We start from the raw sequence: 12,904 nt of genomic DNA, 5'->3' as shown, positions 1-12,904 counted from the left end.
AAAGCCCGGCCGGGCTCGGAGCCCCCCGGCCGCTCCGCGCCCCCCGGCCCGGGCCTGCGGGCAGCAGCGTCCCCGGCCGCTGCAGGGGCTGCGTACAGATTGTTCACCTGATGCGAGCTGCGAGTGCCGCTTCTTGTTGCCGAGCCTTATGTTGTATGCATATGGTAGCTGCCAGCAGAAGAGGATAACGCATTTTGGGCTGTAGCTTAAAACTTTACCAATGCTCCCTTGCTTCTCCCTGCTTGAGGGGTTTTATTCGTTTGAGTGGAGAGGAAATGGTAGAGGTATGTATTTGTCGGGTGAATGTCGGCTTAGTACTTGAAAGCAGTCGGAAGGTCTTATTTGTTTGTTTTATGTGAGGTTATAAACCCGGTTACGGGTATAAATTGGCCGTTATTATTATCATTACTGTTTTTATGGAGGCACAGATGTCTGGGTGCTGTGAAGAGGGCCGTACCTCAGCGGCGTGTAGCTGCCATAAACTCGGTGCTGCAGAGCGGCTCGTGGGGTGGCTTCGGAGGCACATGCAGCTGGCACGGGGCTGAGGCTTGGCGCCCAGAATGGGCTGCATCTGTAACTGCCGGCTGGCTCTTGGACAATCTCACATCTACAGCTGGTGGATTTTAAAGCCATTGTTGCTGGATGTTTCTGTTTGCTCAGCTCAGTGCTGTGGGCAAAGGGGTAGTGGTGCTCTTGAGGAACTGTGTTTGTTTTCTGTGGGCACGGGCGGCTGAAGCTCCCCTTCCCTCACCTCTCTGAGGTATGTGGCATGTGCTGTGTGGCTCCTGGCCACATGGAGGTTTTGGTATGCAGCTCATGGGATCAGCAGTCTTGGCCCATTTTGGTATGTGCACAGGTGCTGTTTGTGTATCGTGGGTACCAACACGATTTTGCACTTGGCTCGAGTCTTCTACTGGGCAATGTTTCTCCAGAAGATAAAGCTGGACCCTTCTGTAAAGAATAGTGAGTTTTCCAAGTTCAAGACTTGCAGAAGGTTTTTCTTTATTCTGGTATTTTCTGTTCTTTGTTTCCCAGCAGAACTTTCTAGGTATGTTTCAAGTCAACGTAGGTGTTCCTGGTGCTTGGAGGAGCCAGGCTGGGAGCAGCTCTGAGCCAGTGCTTTCCGTGCTTCCTTGGTGGGTGTAAGGCAGGAGTGCTTCCGCTGGCCGCTCTCATTCTGCATCAGGAGTTACTCTGGGTGGTTAGGAAGCTGGAAACAATGTGTATGGGGAATATTTATCTACGTGAAAGTCTGTTCGGAGCCTCTGAAATTTTGGCTAACAGGTAAATAATCCCTCATAAAATGTAATAAGGCAAATGTGTGCTAATGACGTGTAAAAGTGAAATCTCGGTTTCTTCTGCTTCTTGGGCGTCATCTTGGATTTGGTCACTGGTGTCTTATTTTTCTGAGGGTGTGCAGTCTCCAGCTTGAGATCTTTATTCCCCACTTCTTCCCACTATTATTATTTTTCAACACCGCTTCTGCCTCAGCATACAAATGGTGGCCAGTTTTTCTTTGCAGCAAAACAATTGTATTTTTCTGTCCTAAGTAAGCTTTTCTTTAAACCTGACTCTGACAGTCATTTTAAGTGGTGCCACTTGCCTTACTCAAAACAGGGTTATGTCAAGAGAAATTGTGCTGCTGCTGCTTTTGTTTATGTGGTAGTACTGTAATAGGAAAAGACTTGTTCTTGGTACAATGAATGCTGGTACACCAGAAATCCTGCTAATGATAGTGATTAATGCGTGCTGCTCAAAATAGCTATCACTGCTGATATGACTAATTGTGCTGTATGAAAAGAGCTCCTTTGTTCCCAGTAATCTCAAGGTGTTTCTAGAGTTCTAGAGAAGTGTCTGATCAGTGCAGACAGATAACTGCACAGGGAGATACAGAACTTGCTGGAGTGTGGCAGCTCTCGGGAGCTTGCTGCTGTGCTGCAGAGCCAGTCAGGGCCGAGAATGGGTATTTTCTTGTGGTGATTGTAGGTAGATAGAATACTATTACAGGAATTGGGTGTTAGCCAGTGCAACAACCTACGTGTTGCAAACAATGCCAGGGTATTGTTAGTAGCTACAGAAGGGGTTTATATTGTACATGAAAGATGACATTTCCAGCAGCATGGGTACCCTCATCACAGGGTGCTGTGCTGGGGCTGGCTCCGAGGGCCACTGGAGCTGCTGCACTTGACAAAAATCTGTGTTGTAGTTGCTCTGCTCCTCCTAGAGCTTGGTGATGTGTCTGGATACTCTTCCCAGGCCTTGAGGCATTCAGTGATGGTGACAAGCTGCAGGCAATCCCATGCTTCTGGGCCACGGCACATTCCAGGCTCTGTTTGGATTTTGTATGTGCTGGAAACTTAGTGGGGACTGTGGATCTAAACCATAGGAGGTCCTGTGTCTTGATACCTGTAAAATCTGAAATTCTGGCTTGTAGGATGAAAAAATGTTTTGAAAATTAAGTACAATATGTTAAAGATGGGTTTCATCTTTAACATATTGTACTTAATTTTCAAAACATTTCATGTTTTGAAAATTTTTTTGAAAACATTTTCATCTCACTAGGAAGAAGCTTGAAGTTGTGTTTGTTGCACCTTTGGCTTTGTGTTTCTTCTCCTCTGCTGTTCATGTACCTCAAGACAATTTTACATTAGGAGTTGTTTAGACATTTGTCCTTTCAGCCATCAAAGAAATACTTGAGGTGTGTGTGGGGGAATAGGACACATTCCATTCACAAATTCTGCTTTGCAGGTTAATTGCCAATTTGGTCTGATGGGATTCCAGTCTTGCAGTGTTCTGTGGATAAACTGGTTTAGTCCAGTCCTTGAATTTTGTCAAAACTGTGATTAAAACAAGGAGAGAAAAAAGACTTTTAAAATGGAACTTCAAAATTATACTTTCGGTGGTTATGTGGTGTGTTTCACTTTGAAGAGCTCTAATGTGACTAGACAAATTGTTTTGAGAACTGTGGTCTTGGAATGTCAGTCTTGTCTTACCCTGCTGTAATTAATGAATGAGTGTATTGGCTACTTAAGATAAAATTTGGGGAATTGATCTGTGTGATTCTGTTATGGTCACAAGCTTTGTGAGGTAAACCATCTTCCAGGGATTCAGGCTGGAGTGTTTTGGAGTAAAAGAAAAAGGAGTGAGTGTGTGTGAGAAAAAGCAGAATAGAAGGTTTGAAATGCTAGCCAAGCTTTGAAGAATGACAGAAAAGGGCTGAAAAGGGGAATGCTCAGGACCCCTTTCCAGGTGCAGCTGGGGGAGTCCTGGGATGTCTGTGAGTGTCTGGGTGGGTCTGAGGTGGGAGTAGCTGAGGCTCTGTGAGCCTTTCAGGCATCTTTGAGAGGCTGTGCAGCACGTCAGGCATTTTCCCAGCTGTGATACTGCATTCCATCGATGGCAAATTGGCTTCAGTCTGGTGATAACATACGGCAGCTTATCCAACTCCAGTTGGAAGTGTGATATTCTAGGACTTGGCTTTGAAGAACCATTTGCACTAAGGAAATAAATATTCTTCCTTCTAAGGAAAGCCCTCATAGGAGAACACGATAGCCCTGGCAGATAGAATTTTTGCTGTATTAGCTAAAAAGCAAACCAAAAACTTAAAAAAAAAATTACTGTAGAGTAACTGCCCATGTTTTACTGTAGGGTCACATTGACAAAATAATGCCTTAGGAAACATCTTTACAATGCATCCCTAAGTTGTGACCAATTCCTGCTTATGTTTTTAGTAACATTTTCTCCCTGAAATAGCTGATGAGTATTTTCTGGTTTAGGCTAGCTAGATTTTCATTGTTCCTTCTCCGTGATCTTTTGTTGCAGGCTTTCCTAACAGTTTGCTGCTTTTTCAAGTGGTTGGGGGGTTTGGGGTCAACGGGACTCTGTGGTTTATCGAGTCATATTACACTGGGGTACTTGTCAGGCATTAACATTTTCTGGTAAGCATTTCTGTACAACAGCATTGCAAAAGATAGATTCTTTGGGAAATTTCAGCAGGAGAATTCTTCCACCACCCTGTCGGTCACTCCTCATGTTGAGCTATTCTATTTTTGTTCTTTCCTGACACTACCTTTGTGCTGGTTAGAATGCTGTAAGGGAACATGTCAGCTGGCTGTTTAATAGCAGTGGTTTAGGTGTGACTCTTGTTTAGTTGTGCACTCAAAGCTGACATTTAAATGGTACTGTCCAATTATAGAAAATTCCTCGGGCCCTGTGTCGTGTACTCTGCAGTCTGGGAACAGAATAAATTCCTCAACCTAAATGGCTTCTGAATGTAAGAGAAAGTTTGTTTCCCTTGATAGAAATAGTAATATTGAACTTAGTTTCTTTAATGCTTTAACATGTTTCCCTTGATAGAAATAGTAATATTGAACACATTTTGGGAACTCTAAAGCAGAGTTGTAGAGGAGAGGGTAGGAGAAGAGCAGGAACAAGGGACTTCCTTTTTTCTATTTCTGCACAGGCATCTCTAGTGTGATTCATTCATGTGAGGGTTGTCTACCAATGAAATTTATCTCTAATCCTGACAGTAACTGAGTGCTTTTAGTTTCCCAAGTAGATTACCTGACTGTCATAACTGGTATGTTTGTGAGTTTCTGGATGGTGTTGGGAATTCCTCTGGATTTACTGGGGTAAAGTTAGATCCTTTGAAGCGTGTCCACATGATTTGTCTCATACCAGGATATTCAGGGCAATGATACTAGGTAGTTTTTAATGAAAGTTGAGCTTCCTGCTCTTCTGTACATATTACAGAAGTTGGCAGTGTACCTGGGAACACTTTGAGTCCAAGCACAAGGACTTCCCTGGATGAAGATAAAGCACCTGAATGTCTGCAGCTCACATTCCAGGAAATTCTGGAGATCTTTCCTGAGAGTCTAAGTATAAGATAATATTTTTTAAACTCCCTTAAAAATATTTCTAGCTGATAATCTCATCCTGAAGAAGCCAGATATTCTTTTTCTATGATCATGTAACAAAACTGCTGAAAAGCAGAGGGCTGTAGTGCCTAGGAAGGACAGACACACAGAGAAACATTCCTCTTCTTGAGAGACTCTTCTCATGGCTGCATCCTCTCAGCTGCAGTGAAAGACTGGGGAATCACAGGAGAAGGATCACTGTGGGTAAATGTAATTCTGTGCCAGACTCCAAAAGATTTGAGGAACGTAACCTCTTTCTGGTGGGTATTTCAAAATGTTTGTCAGAATGCTTTTTGCAAGTCTTGCACCAGATGGTTTTGTATTATGTGGAAGGAGGAAGGATACCAGGAGGAAGAGGGTACCTAAAAATGCTATTCTTCCAGTTCTGTGTGTTCTTCTTCAGGGGAACTTCAGTGTAGGATGAGTTTGTAATGTGCAGATACTGAGAAGAAACCATATTTGTCAAATGCAGGTAAAAATGAATGCAGGTGGTTATCATTTGTTAGAGGTCCCTGTGTTTGTAAAAGAGTGGAAGATCCTGAGCGAGGAGGTACTTGGTGGGAGGGGAGAGTAGCAGTGCTGCTTGTGTTGAGAGGGCTGCAGCTCTTGGTCCAAGCAGGAGTTAAGGGCAGGTGATGTGAAATAGCATTAACTAAAACTAAGTTAAGATGTTTAACTAAGTGCTAAGATGTTGTTCCAGAATCCTGCTTCATCAGTGCATGTTTCTCAGCTGCAGAATAAACTTATTTAGCCTCTTACCAAACACATAGTTAGGTATTTATTTGTGGTTTTCCAGCTGAGCAACACAACTTGCAAATATTTAAATAATAAGGCAATAAGATCAACCCTTTTTGCTATATGAGATAAGCATTTGCAAGCAAATGATGCAATCAAAAACTTTAATATGATGATGAAAAATAGATCTTCTCCTAAATATGCATGTGTTCTTTAGGAAAAACGAAAACCTTTAATTTACTAAATAAACAAAAGGGAATGAAGAAGCTTGGTAATGATCAGAATTTTGTTTTACTGGGCTCACTTGTGAATGGTGCACAGTCTTGGTGAAACCAAGACTGTTGTTGGCAGGAGAGCAGAGTGTGAGTGGGTACTTGGACACTCCTGATGTGCAGAGAGCAAACTGGGCATCCTTCAGTAACTCATAGTGCAGTACAAATAAATTGTCCTTCAACCAGTGTGAATAGATGCACATCTTCTGAGAGAAACAAGGTTAAGGCTTTGGTAGTGTTACACTTCTTTTGGCTGTTTTTAAAGAGAAGTTGCTTAAATTTATGTGTAGAAGAGTAGGGTAGGTCAACTAAAAATTAAATTTCCTAAAGAAATGCAAGTGTATGTGAACTTGTAATTCTGTGGCTTATTTTTGTTTCTTGCTGGTGAAAATTGTATGGAGTCCTGGAAAGAAATGTTAGTTATTAGAACCAAATCCTGAAAAACAGAGCATGTTACAGCAACATTCTGCTTTTGGGAACATGCTTGGTTCTGTAGTAAAATGTTGGAGAAGTCCTTACTCAAAGGAGTCTTTCTGTCTGTCTTGTATTGCTTTCAGAAGGAGAATGAAAACTTTTTTTTTTTTGCAATCCTATTAGATCTCATAATAAACTTCTTTGTGTAAACATTGCAATAATTTCCAGGGCAGCAGATTGTGATGTTGAATTCAGAACTTTGACCTCATTCCAGGCCCAAAGAGGAGCCAAACCTTGTAAAGTTTTAGGCAGGTATTATAAAATAACTTTGATAATTAGCAAATTTTATATAAAAGTTGGCTATGAATTTAACACAGACTTGTTCATACCTTCTTCTTAGGAAAGATATTCTACAGATTCAGATTATCAATGCAAATTGAAATGTTGTCTTTCACATGAATGACTATTTCAGTTTTAAGACCAAATGTTGGGTTGTGGGACAGTGTATAGTCTGGTTTGGCAGTCTCTGGTCAAGTGCACTTAGAGCTTTTTCCATGTGGAAAAGTGGTACATCTGACCTGTGCTATTTTGCAGTAAATCTGTTGCTTGGTTTAGTGGTTAGAAAAGTTCCTTGACTGGTTAAGTGAATCCATTGCTCTGCAGATGTTTCTGGATATGAAATCTGTTGAAAACCACTAATGATACATTTTTTGTTTTTGTATAGGAATGTTACATTTTTGTGGTGATGAATTGGTATGATAGATTAAATCTGTAGTTGACACACAAGATTTAGGGAAATGTTTTTGGGTAAAGTGCATTTTCTTCCTTTGAAGATGCAGCAGGAAAGGAGCTTGTTTAGGTTTGTTTTTTTCTAATCTTAGTTTCTGGAATGGTTGGGTTGCAGGAGGTTTGACTGGGGTTGTCTGATACAGTCAGACAAATGAGTAACAGACATGGTTTGCTCTGTACTTGTGCTTCTGCTGAGCAGGGGTTGGAAGATGAGAGCTGTTCTGTGTGCCCTCCTTGCTGTATTTCAGAGATACCAGGTGCCTGTCAGATCCAGGAGGGGCCGGGTGGTTGCTGTGTGTTTGGGCACCTTCCTGAGGGCTGTTCTTTGGCCAGGAGTGGGAATGGCTCAGGCTGGCAGAGGGCAGGGCTGAGGAGCTCCTCTGGCTTTAAAGGTGCAGTGTATGAGTTTAATTTGTTCTTTAACAGCTGCACAGATTGTTGTTTGTGGAGTGCATTGATGGGGGGGGGGTGTGTGACAATTTGCAGTGATTTTTAACTATAAGCTTCTGAGGACATGTCTGTAGGTTGGCAGGTTGCTGTTCTTCAGGTTCCTCTATCCTTACCCTCTTGTTCATGATTCCCTTGCACTTAGGGGGGTTATTTATGGACATGTCTGTCTAGACTGCCTTTTCTTGTTTCAGCATCTTTGCTGTGTTTCACTTGAAGGGCCTTTATGGCCCTTAACTTGGTGCAGTGTAAGAGATGAAGGCGGCTGCTGCTGGTTTTATATGACATGACTTTGTATGACATTTGGCTTAATGTTGTAGTTTGTTCATTTTCCTGAGACATTCACATTTTTATGGGGCTTTTTTTCAGCTTCACATTGCAGCCAGTGGGTGCTTTTCTCTGTCTGATGTCATATGTTGTTACTGGTATTTTAAGTCGTGTTCTGAAACAGGAGAAAATGTCATATTTCAGTCAGTTGATTTCTGCTAAAAAGTTGTATCTGTATTTTGTTCTGAAATTGTTGTAGGACAGATGAAGTGGTTTCTTTCCAAAAATTCTTGTGCTTTCAGGGAGGTAATGTGTCTTCTTTGCATATGCTGTTTGGTCTGGAGGATGAGTTCTGGTCTGGAGCATGAGTTTTCTCTGCTGTGTTGATTGTATTTCGCTGCACATGAAATGAAATACCAAAAAAACCAAGGCCAAGTATAGTTTAATAAATTTTCTACACTACATAATAATGCTCCTTTTCCTTTTGACTTAAACCTTTCTGAGTGATCCAGTCTTCATAATCACGAGTGTTCCCAGGAAGGTGTGCTGTGTTTTGATTCAGATGTTCAGTGTGTTGAAGAATAAATTATAATATAAATGCAGGGCATCTTGCATATTGCATCTATGCTGAATATTTTTCTCTAAAATGAATTCTAATGTGAGCAAAGTTAAACTGGTATAATTTGGAACAGTAGACTTTAGGCAAAATTGCAAGTAGATGTGTGTGAATATTGATTATTGTGCTCAGTAGCATGTGAAAAACCTCATTGTGCCTCAAAGCACTGTTGCCTTAGTGGACTTAAAATCCTTTATTTAGCTGTCGCTAAGGATTTGTGTTGAGGGTTTTTTAAATTTCTTCTTTTACATCACACCATTGGCCTAGGTGCTGTAGTTCAGTGGTTTTCCCTGGCCTTCCACTGTCAGGTAGGTAGTGTTTTGGCCAAAGGATGGTGGGTTTCTGTCTGAAACAGTCCAAACCTTGTGATCTCAGAGGATCCACTTCATATATTCTGAAAAAAGCAGGGAATGGTAATTGCAGCTGCAGAATAACCCTCAGAGGAGACAAATTGACTTAAATATATCTCTGTGTGTCCATAGGTGTAAGATGCCTTTGTCTTAACTGCTGGGTATTCCAGCACAGGAGGTCAGATGTTGTGTGCCTCTTTGGTAAGAACCAGCATTTACAGGACTAATACTTCAAAAGTGATGCTTTGTAGATGATGTGAAGGGAAGAACTAGTTTTTGTTTTCTCTGGTGAAATTACTTTTTCCGTGAAACTGCTGCTTCATGTTCTTCCTTATGGAAGATGCTGCCTCATCCTGGACTGGTGGTGAGTTGGAGGTTGTGTGGCAGGTACTTGTGGCTTACTTGCACTTACACTGCAATGCCTCTCCTTTTTTTTGTTTTCATTTCTTTGTTCCAAATGTTGGGTTTTGTTAAATAAGAGAAGACTGTAGTAAGAAACATAGCAAAGCCCACTGCTCATAGTCATGAACTCAATAAGTAATTGAGAAAGACTATTCAATGTAATCTTTTAGAACTATAAATATTAGGTAAAAAACCCTTTATGAATAACAAGCTTAGATTTGTCACTTTTCACAAAAGCATGTAGTGATATGACAAGGGAGAATGGCCTTTGCTGAGGGAGAGTAGATTTTGATTAAATATTAGGAGGAAATTATGCCCTGGGAGGGTGACAAGGCCCTGGCACAGGGTGTCCAGGGAAGATGTGGCTGCCTCACCCCTGGAAATGTCCAAGGCCAGGTTGGAGGGGCCCTTGGAATAACCAAGCATAACTGGGATAATGGAAAGTGTCCCTGCCCATGGCAGGGCTGGGATGAGATGGGCTTTGAGGTTCTTCCAACGCAAAACATTCTGTGAATTCAGGATAAATAAGTCAGGTATTTACAACATTGGTATATGGTAAAAACCTCCATGCCACAAGATTTTTTCATTGATGCTTTTTCTTGAGTAGTTATCTTCTAGGTGCTTACTAGTAGAGGTTGCTTAATTTAACACTGAAATAGTTTTTATTAGTAGTAAATAAGTGTCAATTTGGTCACAGCAATGGACTTCTGTTAGTCTGAAGTGTGGACAAAGAAATGACCCCTAAACAGAGTGTATGTTTCAACTTCAGAGGCAAGAAAATGCCAGCATAATCACCTGAAAAATATGAGAAGCAGTCCATGGAATAATTTTCTGTTTCAGACAGAGAATAAAACATTAGCTGTAAGAGGAGCTAAGGTTCCATTTTACAAGTGACTCTGCTGTTTAAAGTGATTTGCTGGTAGGCATGCAGCAGCTCAGAAAGCAGCAGGATGCCTCACTAATAGCATTTGAGAGCCCTAAAATATAGTTTCATCTGAATTTTGAATATTGTTATATTGATATGCTGTAAAAAAAACCATCAGTTTCATTGCCAGGCACAGAATCATCTCATTTTTTTAATGCTGCTGAATCCAGTCACTCTCCTTTCCCTGTGCTTATTTTTGTTCTTACTTTTAGTTTGTAGTTTTGCTTTTTTTTTTCCTGCTTTAAACTTTAATTGCCATATAAAACTCTCCTGATTGTATGTGTTACATAGTGAGGATTGGAATGTTAGCTGAAAGATGGGGAGAGGAATCTGCCGTGCTGAAAATGCAAAAGATTTCCTGTTATTGTTACTCAGTTTGGTGCGAGTTAGTGTCCCTGGGGCAGCTAAAGCACTGCTTAAACTCTCCTTGCTTCATGGAAATGCACAAGTGGTAGCAGAGGATAAACCCTTGGTGTATCCAATAATACTCTGATTGTGGTTAGTCCCAGTTCTGTCTTTAGAACACATTGTTCCTAATAAAATCAATGCACAAAGTGGTGTGGCCTGCTCCAGCTGCAGAGTGTTACTGCATGCTTTGAAGGAAGGTAATTATTTTATTTATTTCTAGACTTGAAATTTTGAGCAAATGTCTCATTGAAATTCGACTCCCTCAGTGGGCAGAACGTGCATTGTGCAGCGTGCACGTAACAGCATTGTTAGGTACATGCAGGAAATCCACATCTTGTATTGCTGTGGACAAAACCAAACCTATAAATACCTCAGTGTGTAGTAAGGATGCTTGTCTGATACTGTGGGTTTTAAGCTGGGTGGAGTTAATCTAAAAGTAGGGAAAAGAAATTGGAAATGGACTGGTGGTGTTGAATCGGAAGAAAGAAAGCAGGATATGTTTTTAGTGTTCAAAATTTGCAGGAAACTCCAAACTCACGGTTATAAATAGAAATGCAGAAAATAAATGTGTCACCCCTGTGTTTATGCATCACAGTGTTCCCTGAGAGGTTTCCACAGATGCATATTGTGGACTTACTAAAAAATATCTATATTCTACATAATTGCCTAACAGAATAATTCTAAAAGCAGAGCAGAATCCTTACAGAGCTGTAGAAGGAAGGAGTACTGGTAGAGTAGGAACACAGCTCCCTATTTTTTCCCATCTAGCGCTGTGGGGGACAGGAGTGAATGGAAATTCTCCTGCAGAAGCATTTGCTGTTTTGTTCGGTTGTGCTGCAGCCATTGGCACTTTCTGCTGCCATCAGTAATTCAGGGGCACAGGACACACAGGTTCAGGTTTTGTCAGAGCCTGCCTAATGGGGAAAAAATGTGGAAGAAGGGGCATTATCATTAAATAGAGAACAACATAAAGAGCTGCAGTAGAAGTTCAAGCCTCAGATGTCAAGGTCTAGCAGCAGGGTTCTTCCCAACCACTTCATTGTTCCCTGGGCTCTGTTACTTTGCTCCTGATCTTAAAGCAGATGCAAGGAGAAATTTTTTCCTAAATAATAATTTCTCTTACCTTCTCCAGAGCCATTGTGGAAGCTGTTGTTTCCATAATATTGATTACGAAGAGCGTGGGCATTGGGTTTTGTCCACAATGAGCCTGGCTGAGCCATAACTGCTGTGTGATGGTTCCGCTGGGGCTGGAGGGACTTGGAAGCAGTGAGTGTGTGGGAAGGTCTTAGCTGAGATCTGTGCTCAGATAGAAGGTTCCTGCTGTGCTTCTTGAGGGGGTGGACCTGCAGTGTCCTCCCAGCAGGCTCCCTGGCAGGGAAGCTCTGTGAGCTCAGCCAGGTGTGCCAGGAGTTTGTGGCAGGTAGCAAAGTCACAAGGCACAGCAGCTAATTCAGTGTTTACTAGATCATGTTGGTATTCTTGTAGATCATATTTACTGGTTTAAATGGAGTTGTTAAATTAATTTTTAAGCATTAGTTTAATGACTGTGTTGTTAAGTATTACAGAAAACCATCAGGCACTGGGTGCTCAGTGTCCATTTCAGTGTGCTCCAGCATGGACAGCAGTGGTAGCAGCCCTGCTGCCAGCTCCTGCTGCCTTACCTGGTGATGCTCCACTGCTCCAAGTCAAAGGCTGATTTTTGAAAATATAGTTCTCAGGTTTTCTTTCAGAAATATAAAAAAAAATTGCTGATTTTTTTCAGTGAGCTTCAAAGCTTTTCATGTGCTCATTAGTAATTTGAATGTTTCCTCTAAAGGATTGTGTGTTGGAAGGGTTGTTTTGACTTAGCTGAATGTGCATTGCATGCTTTATTGGAAATGAAGGCACAGATCAGCATGCAGCTCCAGCCTGCATCAGTGACTGTGCTCCAGGAGCCCTTTCCCTATGAAGTAATGATTTTAAAATGGTGTCACGTATGGATTCACTCTGGTACAACTTGGGTTTCATTCTTTATGACTAATGAAAAATATTCTTAGCATAACTAAAACCACCTATGCTGTGTTCCCACAAGTTTGTGAAAGATGGGAGTGGAAACAGTGCTGAAAAATTAAAGACTTTACTGCTGTCCTTGATGAAGACTTAGAATTGCTTCAGTACCTTTCATAGTAAAGGCAGAGACTGTGGGAAAATTAACTTATATTTACATTGACGAGCAATATTATATTAGTTCTTTAAATGATGCATTTATTACTCTGCATAAAATACTTTATTCAGTATTTTTAAATAGCTGGGTTATTGGACAGGGCTGTTGTGATACTCTTTTTCCATTTGACTAACAGTATCCTTTTGAAAACATATTTCCA

The 12,904-nt window shown here is 41.3% G+C and overlaps 1 protein-coding gene across 3 annotated transcripts in view; it reads left to right on the top strand.

Annotated features, from left to right (window-relative positions):
* Positions 1 to 138: 138 nt before the first annotated feature.
* Positions 139 to 12,904, top strand: part of GARRE1 (granule associated Rac and RHOG effector 1) — a 59,857-nt gene continuing 47,091 nt past the window's right edge. The window contains exon 1 of one of the 3 annotated variants that reach the window (XM_039698142.1): positions 139 to 284. The gene's annotated coding sequence lies outside the window, so the exon portion shown is untranslated. Of the gene's footprint in view, positions 285 to 1,168; positions 1,285 to 12,904 lie in introns of those variants that run through there. The other 2 variants (XM_039698145.1, XM_039698144.1) reach the window with 2 other exon arrangements.

The sequence above is a fragment of the Passer montanus genome, unplaced genomic scaffold (assembly GCF_014805655.1).
Source record: "Passer montanus isolate IOZ18808 unplaced genomic scaffold, ASM1480565v1 scaffold121, whole genome shotgun sequence".
In the NCBI taxonomy this organism is placed as follows: Eukaryota; Metazoa; Chordata; class Aves; order Passeriformes; family Passeridae; genus Passer; species Passer montanus.
This window is presented reverse-complemented; position numbering and strand designations above follow the sequence as displayed.